Source organism: Vigna unguiculata, chromosome 10, assembly GCF_037176805.1.
Source record: "Vigna unguiculata cultivar grain cowpea cultivar isolate G323 ecotype 2 chromosome 10, ASM3717680v1, whole genome shotgun sequence".
Taxonomy (NCBI): domain Eukaryota; kingdom Viridiplantae; phylum Streptophyta; class Magnoliopsida; order Fabales; family Fabaceae; genus Vigna; species Vigna unguiculata.
In genome coordinates this window covers 11395044-11410134 of record NC_140801.1, presented here as the reverse complement: position 1 = coordinate 11410134, position 15091 = coordinate 11395044, and positions in this window count along the sequence as shown.

Genomic DNA, 15091 nt, shown 5'->3' with positions numbered 1-15091 from the left:
ATGTCAGTTATGAAAGTTTTTAATGATATTGAAATTATTGAGGAAATTAAAGGTCAACTTCAACCTGAACAAGTATAATAACTATCACATTTCTATCATAACATTATATGAAATATATATCATATATAATAATATTATTTTAATTCTATACTGCCATTAGTATATGTATTATGTGCATCTAATATAATAATTTCTTCTTCTAATTTTAGCATAGTGGACAATTGAGTGGAAATATCATTTATGATCTAGGAGCTGATACAAAAACCTGTATGGTAAGTATATTGATATATTGTTTTTATTTCTTCTTTATTACATCATATAATAGGACCTTATATATATTCTTTACTTTTGTAGGAAATTTTTTGTGGATCAACAAATCATGATCGAAATACATTAATGTTTGTAACAAATCATGATCGAAATACATTAATGATCGAAATACATTAATGTTCAGATATTGACAATGATAATCAATTATCACAAGAATAAAAAATGCTCAAATTTTAACTACCAAGATGACTAAGACAGTCAAAAAGGAGAAAAATTAAATTATGAGAATGGTTATCTTTGTTATGGTTATGTTTTGTACTTTTTAAATTATGAGTAGGATTATCTTTGTTATGGTTGTGTTTTACTTTTTGAATGACCAAAATATTATTTAGATGAGACATTTGACAATAATTCTGGTGATGATGATGAAGAAATACTTTCAATAGAACAAATACAGAGCATAACAAATTCAAGTAAAAAATAAATCATTGGTTCATTGCTTTGAAGTTAAGTTATATTCAATATTTTAATATAATTAGCTAAAACAAATTTCAAATCCTTTGAAGGTTATTCAGATATAGGCAATCTTATTTTCTAATGCCATCATTGCAAAGCCTATATGTGGTACTAGGAAAGAATAATGAAACATAGAAATGCTGTTAATCCAACATGATGTTTGCATTCACATCCCCTAGGGAAAAGCTTGATAACTCATTCAACAATGGAAAAGGACCTCCGAATTTGAGAATACAAGGACAATCATGTCACAGAAAAGGAAGCTTATTACCATTGTTAGGACAACTACCTAATTTTGCTCAACTATACATATATGACACTAAGAATGAAATACTTAACATAATGAAATTTTTAAGGTAAAATGATCTTTTTAATTCTATACTTCTTCTAACCATTTCTCACTTTGTACATTATATGCTTAACACATAATGGTAAACAAAATAAAAGCACTAACTTTCTTCATAATATTGTTGTTAACTATTTTTTTTATTTATGAATTCATATATGTAATGGCAAGAACGAAAACAAGGTTGATGTTGAAATTGTAAGAAAGTTAAAAGATATGTTAGATGCTCATAATATACATACATAATCATTTCGGATGGCCAGATATAGATATAAAGATCAACCATATCAAGATTTGAAACTAAGATTTATATCTGACAGGGCTAAAGATGTTCGAATATATAATATACCAAAGGTTTCGAAAGTAGTTGCACTGATAGTACGTGATGTTGATAAAACATCTCCTAGGGATATAATACTAGAATATAGAAGTGGCAAGCTTCAAAGAATAAACGAATTGCATCCAAGTTACTTAGGATATCAATATCCCTTATTGTTTTGCTATGGAGAAGATGGCTATAGAGAAGATGTTGTCCATCGTGACCGCACACATACAAAAAGAAATCGACTCACTATAAGAAAATGATTTTGTTTTCGAATTCAAACTACAAAATCAGAGGCAAGCATTGTGTTAAGATCTAAAAGGTTGTTCCAGCAATTTGTAGTAAATGGATATATAATGGTAGAATTTGAGAGACTATCATTTGTCAGAAACAATCAATCTAAGTTGATGGTTGTTAAATATAGTAATCTTTCACAACCAACAACCAATTCACATAATGAAGGAGTGGACAAAGGAAAAAGGGTTGTTCTTCCATCAACTTTTGTTGGTAGTAGAAGATTTATGGACCAACTGTATTTCGATAGAATGACAATTTGTAGCCATGTTGGTTTTCCAAATCTATTTCTAACTTTTACTTGCAATCCAAATTGGCCAGAAATAACAAGATTATTGGGAGGAATTGACTTTGACACCATCAAACCGTCCATATGTAATATCTAAAACATTTGCTTCAGCTTTGCGTAGTCAACTAAAAAATGTCTTAACAGTCGCATCAAGTAGAATTGCATCTCTATTGTTACCAGGAGGAAGAACAACGCATTCAAAATTTAAAATTCTAGTACCAACATTAGATGCCTCAGTTTGTAATATTCAAAATTTAAGTTAGGTTTTTGAATTATTACAGCAGGCTGAGTTAATTATATGGGATGAGACACCAATGACACATAAATTCTATTTCGAAGCACTAGATAGAACATTGAATGATATAATGAGAAAAGAAAATAAATCTAAGTCTGTATTTGGTGGAAAAGTAATAGTTTTTAGAGGTGATTTTAGGCAAATTCTACCTGTTATTCCTATAGGAAACAAATCAGATATTGTTCATGCAACAATTAATGCTTCCTATCTTTGGGACCAATGTCAGATATTAACACTAACAAAGAATATGTGTTTATTGCAAAACGGGTTGCAAAAATCCAATATAAGACAAATTCAAGAATTCTCTGAATGGATAGTGAAACTCGAAGATGGTAAATTATTTGAACCTAATGATGGTATAGCTAAAATACAAATCCCACCAGAATTGCTAATCATAAACTTTGTTGATCCTATTGAAGCTATAGTTGTAAGTACTTATCTAGGATTAATTGAAAAATTCAGACATCTTAATTTCTTACAATGCAGGGCAATATTCGCTAGCAGAATTGAAACAACTTATCAAATCTATGATTATGTTTTAACGTTAATACCTTGTACTTTTACATGACATATCCCAAAATTTCTTTTATTTAATGATATACATAATTATAAAATAGTATTCCATATCAATAACTTTTATTGACTATTTTTGCAGGAGAACAAAATGAGTATCTTAGCTCTGATATCATAGACAATTCTGGGGGAATAAAAGTCGATGCTTTTGATCAAATTACTCCAGAGTTTTTAAATTCATTAACCATGGTCAATCTTTAGCTTCAGTGGGACTATATTTACCAACACCAGTTTTTAGCCATGGACAACTGTATGTTGTTGTGTCTAGGGTTCAAAGCAAATATGGATTAAAGCTTCTTATTCATGATAACAACAAAAGGGCTTTGGACTCTACAACTAATGTGGTTTTCAAAGAAGTTCTCCAAAATTTATCGCAAGTAAGTACACACCAATAACTAAACTAAACTAATCTTGCACAGTCTAACACTAATATAACTTGATTGACAATTTCTGTTCTACAGGTACAGGATTTTAAACAACTTCAACATTTACCAACATCCAATAAACACTACATGGTGCTCTTCTATTCAACCTGAGGTTATTTTATTCACAACATTAGACTATTTATGGCGATCTTTCAAATCCCTTGCTCATGAATCTTTGTTTGGTTTATATATACTTACCATTTACCATGTCTTATGCCTATATGAACTTAAAGATCCCCTTATTCTAATATGTGTAAAAATATTAAATAAAAAATAATATAATTACTGTTAATAAAATAACATTAATATAGTAATAATAAAAATAAAAATAAAAATAAAATATATTAATAAGTGAAAATTATGTTTTTTATACCTACCAACATCTTAATATTTTCTGAAAATTTGGAAAAGGTAGATTGATCGAAGCAAGTTAAAAATATATGAAAAGAACTTTACCAAAAGGAAATGAAGAGAAGAATCGAGTAAATAAGAAATCAAAACTTGAGAATCCAATATGATAGACTTGCTTCCATTTATGATGCATTCCTAGTTGCTGAAACCCAAATTTTTTTGTTTGGGTGATTCTTTGAGCGGTGTTTATTTTTGAAGAGCAAGATGGGAGGGAGTAGGTAAGATATGTAATTGTTGAATCTATTTAATTATAATAATGAGATTTTACAGTTGTTTATATATTTTAAAATTACTATTTCACTTTTTATACAATTACTTTTATATACTTATACACTTAAATGTTTTATTACCATGACTTATTTTATACACTTACAAATTATAATTCTAAATGTAATATAAATTAAATTTAACATAGTGTAATACAAATTTTAATACGTAAAATAATTATTTTTAAAATTACTATATTCAATTAAGTTGTTTTAAGCAATATGAAGATTATTATGTCACAAATTATTATTTATTTTTTTATTTCTTTCCAAAATCTCATTTAATAAAATATATATTATAAACAGAATTTAATATAATACAATACAATTTTTAATATAAATAACTATTTCTAAAATTACTAATACCAAATTAATATTATTAAATTATAACAAATATTTACCATTAATATCAACTAAATTACTCTTAAAAAAATATCTTAATAATTATACACAAAATATTTAAACAAAATTAATAAATAAAACATGAATTATCCGTGCATAGACACGAATTCAAAACTAGCGTAGGAACCGATTCAAAACTAGTAAACTTTAAAAATAATACTCTTTTAAGAAAATACATAATTTTATAAAAATATTAAAAGAATATAATTTTGTAATAATGTTGAAAAAAATTATTTAATGGTTATTTTTAAATAGAGCACTTATTTTGTATTAAAAAGATGTTCTATTATTCATATTATATGAAATTAAAACATTACTTTTATTTGCTAAAATATAAAATTATTTAAATAAAAAATGACAAAAAAAAAATATATAATTAAAATGTTCAATTATCCTTAATTTTGTTATTTTTTACTCTTTAAAATATTCGTTAATTTTTTTCCAACTATATATGTTCAAATGTATTTGGTTTCTTTATTGAAAATTAGAATTGTAGATATTTTAATTTATAAAAACTCACGAGTATGAGTTTTTCTTACATCCTTATTTATTAAAATGTTTCAAGAGACTTTTATTTATAAAAATGTAATGATATTAAATTAGAGTTATAAATTTGACCCACTTTACAAATTTGACCTTGACTTACATGGGTTGGAGTAAAAAAAAATCTACAAAAGCAAAAAGCCCCCAAAAAGCCCCACTGAAAAAACTCCACAAGCCAAAATGTCTTTACAAGAGACTATCCATAGGTTTTTTATAAACCTGAAAAAGATATTAATTTTTTAAATATATTTTTAAATATATAAGCAATAATCAATATGAAAATCCAAACATTAAAATAAAACTTCAGTTTGAATATACTTCCACCCGAGGTCATCCATCTGACCTTCATCATGGGTTAGCATGTCTTGATCTTTCCCTCGGATCGACAAGTCATGACCTTCAGCCTTGGTCGGTCTGTCTCGACATCAAGAACGACTTTTCTCAACCATTTGATTGATCTTATAAACTTCCCTTACTTCACTCTAAAATAATACACTTTAAAAATATATATAATATTATAAAAATATTAAAATAATATGATTTAAAGAATGTACAATTTTTTATCAATGTTAAAAAGGAAATTTAGTGGTTATTTTTAAATAGAGCACTTATCTTTTATTAAAAAGATGTTCAATTATTATTTTATTTACTAAAATGTGAAAGTATTTAACTAAAAATGACAAAAAAGAGTAGATATAATTAAAATGTTGAATTATCCTTAATTTTGTTATTTTTACTCAATTATTCGCCATTTTTTCCAACTTTATATGTTCAAATGTGTTTGGCTTCTTAATTTGAGAGTTAAAATTATAGATATTTCAATTTATAAGTAATAAAAACCCATAACGGGTAGGAAATAGATATTGAAAATGGATACGGGTACGTGGTTGACATTTATCTAACGGGTAGGGTACGGGGGAAGTACTACTCGTACTCTAACCGTCTCGTTGACATTCCTAGTCTTTACAGACAATAATATGCTTATTTGTTAAAAAAGTAAGTTAATATATAAGTAAATATAGTTAATATTAAATTTATTATCCCTTGTGAGATTGTTTATCATATTCTTAGTCAACTCATTAGAAATAGAAACGTTTACTCTAACGAGTTAAGAGACTTTTATTTATAAAATTTTAATGATATCAAATTAGAGCTACAAATTTGACTGACTTCACAAGTTTGACCTAGGCCCATATATGTTGGAGTTAAAAATATTCACAAAACCAAAAAGTCCTCCATTTAAAAAAATCTACAAGGTCAGTCCATAGACTTTCTTTTTTTTAAACATAGAAAAACATTAATTTTTTAAATATACATTACAAGAAAATATTTTATTAGAAACTAATTTTAGAAACCAAAAATAGTTTGTCACTATAGTGACGAATTTAGATACCGATTTACAAAATTATAAATTATTGGTTACTAAAATAGTCACTATTATAAATAAAAAATTATTATTGGTCACTAATTAATTAGAGAACAATTTAGAAACTAAGTCATTTTGGTAGCCAAAACTATGAAGCTAATTTTAAAGACCAATTTAGTGACCAATTATAATTTTTTATTCATAACACTGACTATTTTAGTAACCAATAATTTTTAGTTTTGTAAATTAATATCTAAATTGGTTACTATAGTTTCTAATCATTATTGGTCACTAAAATTGGTCACTATTTAGAAAATTTCTTGTAGTGTATATTATTAGACATATAAGCAATAATTTGTATAAAAATCAAAACTTCAGCTTGAATTGACCTTCGTCTTGAGCTCGCCCATCTTGACCTTCATTACGGGTTAGCCTGTCTCGACCTTCATTTTATTAAGTAAAAAAATTATTTTTATCTATTACAATGTAAAATTTTTTTAATAAAAATGAGAAAAAAAGTAGATATAATTAAAATGTTCAATTATTCTTAATTTTGTTATATTTTACTCTTTAAGAATATTCGCTATTTTTTCCAACTTTATATGTTCAAATGTGTTTCGCTTCATAATTTGAAAATTATAATTATTGATATTTTAATTTATAAAAAATATAATAAAACTAATAAATAAAATGTTTAGAAAATCATTACTAAATATTTTTAGTGTAATTTAGTTGATTTGAATATAAATAAGATATCCCCAATATTTAATATCTTACAAACAGCAAGAGAGGATATGCTTATTTGTTAAAAAAAAAAGTATAATAATAAATACAGTGTTATAAAATAAAGCTAATAATAGAAAAAGGAAGAAAAGAGAATGAGAGAATGAGGAACAAAATTTTTTTGTGTCTCATTACTAATAGGAAGAGTTCTATTTATAGATACAAGATGTAACACATAAAGGATACAAAGAAATAGTTAATACAAATATTTACGTAAAGAATAATTAATCATATGAGTATCAATCATATCAATCATATGAGTAATTGTATCAAATCAATGAACGACCAATAATTCATAACACTCCCCCTTGGTTGTCCATGGATAAGAGAATGTACCTCGTTAAAACCTTACTATGAAAAAATCCTTTGAAAAAAAAAACCTAGTGAAGGGAAAAGAGTACAACATTTTGCATTTTTTAATATAATATTGTTCTTTACATCTTTTATTTCTCCCTTTCATGTAAACTTACATCATTAAGATGATGGAGTCTGATCTTGTGAACCAATTGCTCAAAAGTTCTCATTGGCAAAGACTTTGTAAATAAATTTACTAGATTTTCACATGAACGAATCTTTTGGATCTCTACACCACCATTTCTTTGAAGATCATGAGTGAAAAATAATTTTGGAAGAATATGTTTTGTTTTGTCTCCTTTAATATATTCTTCTTTCAATTAAACAATGATGCACTATTATCTTCATATATGGTTGTTGATTTCATTTTTCCCGAGGATAAACCACAAGTTTTTCGCAGATGTTGAATTATAGACCTTAACCAAATACGTTCACGAATTGCCTAATGTAATGCTAAAATTTCTGCATGATTTAACAATGTTTCTATTATTGTTTGTTTCACAGACCGCCATGAAATAGTTATGCCACCACATGTGAACAAATATCCTATTTGTGATCAACCATTATGAGGATCTGATAAATAATCCATTAGATCTAATTTTGAATCATTTGGATAAAATAAGTCGATATTCATAATGCCCTTAAGATAACGAAGTACTTGTTTTTCTCCATTCCAATGTCTTCTTGTAGGTAAAGAACTATATCTTGTTAACAAATTTACAACAAATGCTATATCAGGTCGACTATAATTAGCAAGATACATTAATGCTCTTATAACATTAAGCTATGGTACTTCGAGACCAAGAAGTTCTTCATCTTTTTCTTGAGGTTTAAAAGGGTCTTTATCAACATCTAACGATCTCACTATCATTGGAGTGCATAATGAATTTGATTTATCCATATAGAACCTTTTAAGCACTTTCGTTATATAAGATACTTGATGTACAAAAACACCTTTGTTTAAATACTCAATTTGTAATCCCAAACAAAAATTTGTCCTTCCAAGATCCTTCTTTTCAAATTCTTTCTTTAAACAATCAATTGCCTTTTTGAGCTCATTAAGAGTTCCAACGATGTTTGTCATTTACTTAAACAACAATAATGGAAATTTCATTTTCGGATCTTTTTATATAAGTACAAGGACAAATAGGGTCATTTTTATACCCTTCCTTTAACTAGTACTCTCTAAGATGGTTATACCACATACATCCTGATTGTTTTGATCCATAAAGGGACTTGTTCAATTTTATTGAATAGCCCTATTAAGAATTTGCTTTGTTGGGCAAATTAAATTCTTCAGGGAGTTTCATATAAATATCATTCTCAAGAGAACTATACAAATAGACTGTAACAACATCCATTAAGTGTAAATTCTGACCTTCTTGAGCCACTAAGCTAATTAAATATCTAAATGTTGTTGCATCGAATACTAGAGAATATGTCTCTTCAAAATCAATACTAGATCTTTGTGAAAAACTTAAGCAATTAACCATGCCTTATATCTAACAATTTCACCATTCTTATTTCGTTTTTGTACAAAATTCCATCTGTACCCAACAGGTTTTACACCCTCAGGTGTGCAAACTACATGTCTAAAAACCTTTCGTTTATCAAGCAAATTTAATTATGCTTCAATTGCATCTTTCCATTCTAGCCAATAATTTCTTGATCCTCATTGTCACTTATATCATTCATTGATGTATTATATCCAAAAGCCTCGTCAATGTTGACTTTATTTCAGTTCCATATTATCTAATTCATGACATCGTTTATTGAGATTTCATCATATTCAACAATTTCAGGTACCTGAGGTTCTTCTACAATCGAATCATTAATTATGTCAAAAGAATCTTTTGGGACTTCTACCCCTTTGATTAGGCCATCTTGCCTTTTTGCTCATTTTCTCATCCAAGGGTTTTTATCTTTGGAACCAACAAGTCTACCATAGTTCAGGCGTGTTTGAGATTCATTTGCTATATTAGATTGTCCAACATGAATATCAATTCTGATTGGAGCATTATCAGCGGATATATGTGACTTAGTTACCCTTTTTGTGTTAGTAAAAGCATCTGGTAATTGATTGGCCAATTTTCGTAAGTGAATTATCCTTTCAACTTCTAGTTCACATTCTTTTGTACGAGGATTAAGATGAGATAATGATAATTCATGGCAACCAATATCTATTTCCAATTTCTTTCTTTCTCCCCGTAATGTTGGAAAAACTTATTCATCAAAATGGCTGTCACCAAATCGGGTTGTAAATAAGTGTCCTATTGATGGTTCAAGATATTTTATTATCGACAGAGAATCATATCCAACATATATTCCTAAACGTCTCTGAGGACCCATCTTAGTCCTTTTTGGTGGGGAAATTGGGACATATACAACACACCAAAAAATTCTTAAATGAGAAATATTAGGTTGATGACCAAAAATCAATTGTAGAGGAGAGTATTTGTGATAACTTGTTAGCCTGATGCGAATCAATATTGCAGCATGCAAAATTGTGTATCCCCAAATAGTCATGGGAAGATTAGCTATCATAAGTAATGGTCTTGCATTCTATTTTAGATGTTTTATCAATGATTCTACAAGTCCATTTTGAGTATGAACATGTGCTACTAGATGTTCAACTTCAATTTCAATTGATGTACAATACTCATTAAAAGTATAAGATGTAATTCACCAACATTATCAAGATGAATTTTCTTAATTTGATAATTTGGGAAGTGAGCTCTTAACTTTGATCAATTGTGTTAATAACTTAGCAAATGTCTGATTGTGAGTTGATAATAAACAAACATGTGACCATCTAGTGGATGCATCAATTAAAATCATGAAATATCTAAATGATCCACATGATGGGTGTATTGGACCACACATATATCCCTGTGTTCATTTTGAAAATGAGATTGACTCATTTCTATTTTTTCTAGTGATGGTCTTATATAAACTTTCCTTTGTGAACGTGCAGTACATGAGAACTCATTGGTTTGAAGAAGTTTTTTGACTCGTAAGTGGGTATCCAATGAGTTTTTCAACCTTTTTTTCCACATCATAATAGATCCAAGATGACCCAATCGATCATGCCAAACAAGAAATTCATTTTGATTCGTAAACTTTTGGTTTACCATAACATGCATTTTAATTGTACTAATATATGCGTAGTACAATCATCCAATTTATCATGCCAAACAAGACATTCATTTTGATTCGTAAACTTTTGGTTTACCATTGCATGCATCTCAATCGTACTAATATATGTGTAAACCATAAGAGAATGTTGATAATTTCCCCAATACACATTTTTTTATGCAACTCAATTCTAGTGATGTAAAGATATTTCATATATTTTCCATTCTTTGTCTCAATATGATATCCATTTAGATAAATCTCCTTGAAACTTAATAAGTTTCTTTCTATTAAACTTCTTGGTGGAAGTATAGTAGACTTATAGAGCCTTCAAATATATTTTCGATACTAGAAATGTTGCTAACAATGACTTCTCGCATTACCAAACAAGAGAAAAATTTATTACTCTTGAGAATTGTATGAGTTGTTGCACTATCAATAAGACACATATCCTTATCATTGGTGCTTCAATGCAAACATTCATTCTTCATATAAACATAAATATCAATGTTAGATATTATTATGTAAGAGGAGAAGAAGAATAAAATATTTATAGGATTTTCCATAATCAGAATCACCATCTTCATAAGCAAAATGTGTTTCTATGTTCTTCTCCTTATTTGTTAAGATGCTTTAAGGTACGACAAGTAACACTCAAATGGCCTTTACCACCATAATGATAACTTATATTCTCATCTTATTTGCCATTATTTTCACATTTTTCTTTTTCTTTTTTCACATTATTGTTCCACTTCTGGTGATAAAATGTGTCTTTGAAATTTTCTTTATAACCATGTCCATAATCACTATTACGACCATGAAAATATAAATTAAATGTTGTTGCATTCACTTTTAGGAATGGAGCATAACCAATTGGGCATGTTTCATGATTTTTTTATAAAAAACTCATTATTTTGTTCAGCCACATGAATGTATAAAATAAATTCAAAATATTTGTGAAATCCCTTCTCACGATATTGTTGTTGTAGGAGCAAATTAGTTACTCAGATGCTTGATTATTTTCTTTAATGACATCACCAAGACCCATTGCATCTAAATATATTTCAACATTCAATATCCAATATAAGTAATCACCAAGACACACTAACAAAAGAAATATATACTTATAACAAGTTCTAAGAGACTTTCATTTATAAAATTTTAATAATATTAAATTAGAGTTATAAATTTGATCCACTTCACAGGCTTCACCCTGATCCACATGGCTTGGAGCCAAAAAAAATCCTCATAGAACCAATAGGCCCACCATTGAGACCCATAAAAGCCTTACGAGCCAAAGTCAACCCATAGGCTTTTTGTAAGCATGAAAAAAATATTAATTTTTTAAATATATTATTTGGCCTATAAGGAACGATAAAGGACTATCCCAAGATTCCATACAAGAAGAACTTGAAGATGAACCTTTGGGTTTTCTTTTAAAAATTAGTTAAGTTCTATGTTTTTGGGCTTTAGGCATTTTTTTTATAAATTAGTTTATGTTTTTATGTTTGTGGGCTTGGGCCTTCTTGTAGGGTTCTCAGGTTTTCTTAAAATTATGTGCCTATATATAGAGATATAAAAAATTAATGTAGACACTTTTAGTCATATATTGAGGATTCTCTTTGTTCTTGGCTTAGGCCTTTAGTTCTTATCAAAGATTAACATCTTTGTGGTGAATCTTTACTTGACTAATCAATATGCTAGATTGTGGCGTCCTCCATATATGTCTTATTTCGCGTTCTTCTCTCATTTATTCATGTCGTGCATCTTGAGGATTAAAATTCAGAAACGATCGTACTCTTTCCTGGATATGATTGTATCATCTAGTATCCAGAGCAAGGTTCTGCTTTGAATTTCCTATTCTATCTTATTTTTATATTTGTCATATAAAAAAAACTAAAATTTTTGAATGCATGTGTATTATGTGCTTTGTTTTGAATTTTGTTTGTTGGTTGAATTATGAATTTGTCATATTTTTTTTCTATTCTCCATTTAAATTGTGTATTTCTACATTTGATTCGTGGAAATTATTTGTTTTTGTGTTTGGGATTTGCAAGTGCACTTACATTGATTTACATGAGTATGAGGGTTTGAAGGATAAATTGTTCAGTTTGTTTTTGTGTTGAACTACAACAAAAAAAAATGTGGATCATATTCAAAAGGAAACAAATATATATTGAAAAAAAAGGATCCAAAAAAGAGAGGTGGAGTTCAACACAACTTTTTGTTGCAATTTTATTTGTGGTTTATTGATATTTACTTGCAATCAGTCTTTCTCTTAGAGTCTCTATGTTGTCTCCTTTAATTTTCTTTGGTAGTCTTATTATTTTCTAATTTTAATTTTCTTGTTTTGTGTTTTTAAAATTGCTTGAAGTTTTGTCTAGAGTTTTGTATTTTCTTTGTCCTCTTGAGTCAAGATTTAGATCTCGCAACATTTTTCACATTGTTTGTTCACTCTTTGCTTAAGCTACTGGAGTTCTTTGCCAAACGCTAAAGGCAATTTGAGTGATAAAAGGCAAGAGAGTACATTAAAAAAAACCTATAAGTGTGATACACAAGTGGGAATTTTAGTGAAACACTTAGAAGAGTGGCGAGGTCAAAAATATATTTTATTATACTTACATTTTCTTGCAAGAACTAGCATATTGAGTAATGCAACATGTTTCCACATAGGCATCCTTCTGGAACTAGTTTAACATATGGTTTAAATTATCCTAGTCCTAACCAGGATCATTTGGTTAGAGGACTTGAACGTACCAAGAGAGTGACAAGTAGAGATAATGTTTATGAGGCCTTGGTAGAGGATGTCAAGGCCTTGGTAGAGGATATCAATGCCTTGGAATCCAGAATTATAAAGCTAAATGGTAAGATTGCTAGTACTAAAAGGAAGCACAATCCTTATAGAAAATCATTGCCAAAGACAAGTGCATTAAGATGTTCCAAATGTGAAGGCTATGGGCATGAAACTCATCAATGTCCTAATGGGGATGTAAGTCCCATGACTAATGAAGACCTCAAGAACTACATTTCTTACTTGAGAGAGGAGGAAGAAAGGACAATGCAAAAATTAGATTTATTGAAAAGAAGGCAAGACCGGAAGCTAAAAAGAGCCCATGAGAAGGAAACACTTATAGAAAATGAAGCAAAAGAAAAGAGAGAAAAAGAAGAGAAAGAAAAAAAAGCGAGAGAGAAGAGAAAAAAGAAGGAGAGAGAAAAGAAGAAAGAAGAGCGAAAAAAAGAAAAGAAAGAAGAGAGTAGAAAAATATAGGAGGAAGAAAAGAGAGAAAAAGAGAAAGAAATAAGAGAGCATTATGAATTGTCAATGAAAAAAGCTACTAACTTTCCTCTTATTGTTTTATTGCCTATGGCCGAATTATTCATCAAAGAGCAATGGCATCAACAATTGAAAGAAGAAAGGATACATAGGGAAGACTTGTTCATCAAGCAACAATGGGATCAACAATGGGAAGACGAAATGATGATAAAAAAAGACATAAGCTTAGAAATATATGCTCATGAATTAGCTTGTTTACCCATTCCTATCAAACCTATGGGTGATAAAAGTCATACCTATAATTTGGTTGTTTGTTTGCACAATATTCCTTTTCTTTTCTTTGAGCATTGTATCTTTAATTTAAAAGTGTTTGATGTAAGACCCGCTAAATTTAAATAATTAAATAATTAATTATTTCATTAATGTGAGTGGGAGAAGTTTTATGACATTAAATGCTAATCTTCATGATGTGGAAAAGTACTAGCTCAAGTGGTTGAGAGTACTTTGATCTTGTGAAGGGACTTGGGTTCAAGTCCTATGTATGCCATTTTGTGTTATTATTCATTATTATTTTAAATATATGATAATCATGTTGTGAAATAGTATGTTTATTGGATGATGATTGTTAGCATGAAACATGAATTGGCACGATGGTTTGATAGTGATTTGGCAATTTCATGGTTATGGGTTCAAGTCTTGCAGAGCTCAAATTAAACTTTATATTTTTTTATGGTAGATTTGGGTGGAAAGGGAAGGGTTAGAGGAAACCCTATCACGTTTAGCAACTTGAGCAAGGAATCCAGGTTAGGGGAGTTCCTACTCTGTGTTTTTAATTTTACTATCTTTTAATAATGTGTCGTGAATCATTTTGAATTGTGGTGGCTTTGAATTTCTGGTTCTGTTTGCGTTTTCTGGAATTTTCCAGAAACCGCCTGGCGGCGCATGAACTGCCGCCAGGCATCACATGGGGTTACACACATTTTTCTGTTTGCGTTTTCTGGAATTTTCCAGAAACCGCCAGGCGCTGAACTACTAATTACTATTTTTGTTTGTTTTACTTGGTTTGTCAGTGATGTTGAGATATTTGGATTGAATTCGTATTTTACCCATTTCGATTGCATGATGAGTAATGGTTGCAGTGATTGAATCGATGAAAAATTGCATGAACTCATGAAATGGAATTGGGGGTTCGGGTACATGCGAGAGTTGGGGATAATAAGCATGAAATGT